Source organism: Etheostoma spectabile, chromosome 18 (genome assembly GCF_008692095.1).
Source record: "Etheostoma spectabile isolate EspeVRDwgs_2016 chromosome 18, UIUC_Espe_1.0, whole genome shotgun sequence".
Classification (NCBI taxonomy): Eukaryota; Metazoa; Chordata; class Actinopteri; order Perciformes; family Percidae; genus Etheostoma; species Etheostoma spectabile.
This window is the reverse complement of record NC_045750.1, coordinates 13,192,601-13,196,663: the sequence shown is the minus strand read 5'-3', so window position 1 is coordinate 13,196,663 and position 4,063 is coordinate 13,192,601.

Genomic DNA, 4,063 nt, shown 5'->3' with positions numbered 1-4,063 from the left:
GGACATGGTGCTGTGGTTACCTTTTTTTGAAAAGGTGAAATACCATTATGTTCGCTGTTTTTTTAGATTAGTATTTTGTACGAAATAGTAAACGCATTGATAGACTTTATTTCTGTCTTCTTACACCTTAATTACAAAAGAGCCTTTTATAATTTTATTCAACATTTAATTTCCACATAAGTGCTTCGTTAAATCGACCGCTCATTGCTCAACATTTACAGGCACCAGTTTTGTTTTCTATCGTTGAATGCAGATCCTCTTAGTGATGACATTTCCTTTGTGTGTCCACTGAAGTCCTTGGAAATGTTTGTGTTGCATCCATTTGATCGCCACAGCATCTTTCTCATTTCATGAGTGCAGCGGCATGCACATTTGAAATGGGTTAGGACACAAATGGGATTAATGCTTGCAAGACATCTCCTAAAGCGTTTCCACCTGTAATGTTGTTTGCAGATGCACTGAATGAGATGTCTCAGCGGGAGCAAACGTTTCTGTATGCAGAGCTAACGGAGGGAGGCCTTCAGCAGGCTGCACTGTGACCCGACTGATGCAGCTCCTACTTTCTGGCTCCAATTTCGACAGGGCGTAGCATATAGGGAAAGAGACAACATGGGAAATGTGATTACACGGTTGCCTAATGTAAGGGAATCTCATTTGTTTTGGCGGCCGTTTGATTGTTCCTTTCTGCGCTGGCAAATTCAGGAAAATACGATGCACATGTGGATGAGGGTGAGCAGTCGCTGTTACCACCCAATCTGGGGAAGAGTGTTTTAACTTTGAAAACCTCAAACTTATGTTGCTGTCAGACACGCCGGCTGAAAAAAGATTTTAAATAAAGCTTCTGTAAATTTATACAGGAATCTTTCTTGACACACAGACATATAAACAAACACCTTCATCTGAAACTATGGCAAGTCACGGATTCTTCTTCATGAATGCGCCATCATGTTGTAAACATAACTGTAAAAATAACTGGTCTAAGAGGGCGTAGACTGTGGTCACAATGCAGGATTATGACGTAAGATGTTTATTAAAGGAAAATACTTTCCTAACCAAGATGAATGAGTGATATCGAGCTGTGGCATGACAAACGAGGGCTGAAGTGTTTTATGACGGCCCCTAGGGTCCTAGTCTCCCATAACCCCTGACCCCTCGACCTTTTTAAACCACAAGGGTGATTACAAGTAGCCGGCCAATGGAATAACTGCTATGCTACTGTTTCACACAACCTCTCACTGTGGTGGAGACAGTTCTGTTTCATTCACAGAGAATTATAGCATTTGTTTCATAGGTCCATTGACCTGAAAGGAAAGTAAAAATAGCACAAGACAAACTAGTGCATCATATTGAAATGCATAAAATAATCCATGACATACATGAACAATTTGCAGAGAATAAAAAGACAACTTGGTCATTATCTGCAGAACTACTCTGCAAATGTTTCAACATAACCGGACCTGATTTTTAACATCAGTGGGTCTGAGGTGTTAATGCATTCAGCAGTAGAGTAACATACATCGCGTCCTGTCTGCTGCTGTCCTAAGCGGTCAGCAGAGTGCTGAGCAGAGGTCTCACCCACTGCTCATCTGCCACACCTGTCATGTAACCGACTATGATATCTGTTCCCAATGGGACGCACAACTGTGTGACACTGGCGTTTTTCGGCGTAGGCTCTGACAGCAACAGCAGCCCTGACCGTCAAAACCCCAGGGCAGGTAGTGGTTTATCGAACACCACTGAGGTGAAAGAGCAGCTGAGTAAAGTGGTGCAGGGTTGAGTAGATTTTTCCAGCCTTTGAGTTATAATTTTAGGATAAATGTAAGAGCTATATGCATGACCTCATTGCCACAACAGTAAAGGAGATGAATAAGTTGAGTTTAATTTTGCCAGGCTGCAGCATTTGATGTTTGTTTACTGACAGGAGGAATTTTGGGCGAGGACGGGTAATTGATGTGCACGTGTGCTGCTCCCGCAGATGCGAGTGTGACTGGCTACTGGAGATGTACATCATTTTCCGTAACATTGCAGTCTAAGATTAGTGCAGGGTCCCAGGGGTCTTGCTCGTCACTCCATTTCCTAAATTGACAGCTGGAGAAACTCTATTCCACCGGACATGATAAACGACACGGGGCGTCGAAGGAGTGCATCGCAAAAGAGAGAAAGGAGTGATAAATGGGGGAGGATGGGAGGAATCAGGGCAGATGAAAGTTGTGTGGCACTGAGATATGACTGACAGCTCATTATGAAAAATCCGAGAAGGGAGTCTAACTTGCTCAGCTAAACCGTTTTCTGTATTTTCCTTTTTGCCAATCTCAAATACACTCATTAGACACAGATCTCCACTAATATTGAGGATTGTAATTGACTGTGACTGTGTTGAGAGTGAGATCATTTCTAATGCAATGATTTACACATATACTGTAAGTAGATTCAAGACAATAATAACACAAAAAAATGAAATGCAAATCATTTTAAACAGACTGCATATATTCACTGATACTGGATTCAATGGGTCTGTTGACGCTTTGCCCCATTTATGTACAGTATGTGTCTGGGTTTATCTGCTATTTATAAAAGCAACAGCACATTTGTTCCATGATGGAGACACTGTACCTGTTGGAAAAAGTTTATCTAATATATATATTTAGGTAATTAAAATGTGTTGATGGATATCTAACAGCTCCCATATTTTACTCCTTTTTTAAGCTGTAGAAGAGTAGATTGAACGTGGCACAGTTTTGTAATACCATCTGTAATAGATGTACTTTGCTTTTGGGTTTGTTTAAGTGCCAAGAGCAACTTCACCTTGTGAAGCTGGACGTTGCCACCTTTGTCAGATGCTTTTTTAAGTTCTAGTTTGGATCAGAGGCACTAGACATATGTTACTATTTTGGCATGAACACCATCATTTTTGTTCAATTTTTGTTATTCTCTACAGTATAACCTTTGTCATTTACATTTATTGCATACACAAAGCTGTAAGTCACCCATCAGGACATTAGAAAGCTCAAGCAAACCCTTGAGATTGCCACTTGGCATTGCTTTATTGGGTATTTTCCCTCCGTAGTCGTACTAGCTTCTTGCAACCTCACTCAATTTAGTTGTTTTAGCCCCCTATGGCCGTGTTGCTGATTTTGAATAAGTGCTCAGGGCATGAGGGGTCAGCTGCAATTTCAGCTGTAGCTAAACTGGTCTATTCTAATGTGAGATCTGAGGTGACTTTGACTTTTGATTAATGACAGTTCTCCAAAGGACATATCACCAGGAAAACTTTCCACAGCATGAAAATCACTTCCAGTAAAAGTAGAAAACATCTATATCTTTATGCATACAGAATTTGGCACAGACTGACTGCATTCAATGTGAAATAATACCCAGGTGTCGTTACAGGAGGCAAACACTGAAAGTGTTTGTTATTAAAATATTTGTACTTCTTGGGCCCCAAAGGCCCACTATGCCTTTTCTCACTTATGCATATTTCCATTATAGTGACATCAAGCAAACAGAGGAATGCTGCTGCTGCCTCTCTCCTGTTCTCTCTCCTTTTCTCTCGAGTGCTTCTCTCACAGGCTGTGAAAACAGCAGCCCCAGGGAGTATTCGTATCCCATGAGCCCTTGGGGCAGAAGGCCCGAGGACACGCCATGGGGATGTATTGAGGGATGTTGTGGGGGAGACGAGAGCTGCACATCTCAATACGAATACTATAGCAACATGTAAAGCAGATAGCAGTTGAATAGAATTGGTCCATTTGGGATTTTAGCAAAAGATTTAGAGATAATGAGAAAATGCACCTAGTATAAATACTGGACGAGCTACTGTAAGAGTCTGACTAATGCAGACAAATTTGAAAATGCTGTTTACATGTCAATGGCTTTTTTTTTGCACCACTTGCTCTCTACACTGAAAACACGAGCGAAACAATAAAAAATGGTCAAAGAAAAATGGCAAACCTACCACCAACACCATTATTTGGAAATGAGTAGATTTGAATAGACACATTTCATTTTTGGTAGGTGTCATAATTGCCATGTGGTGAGCATTTTGCAACACATACATATATAT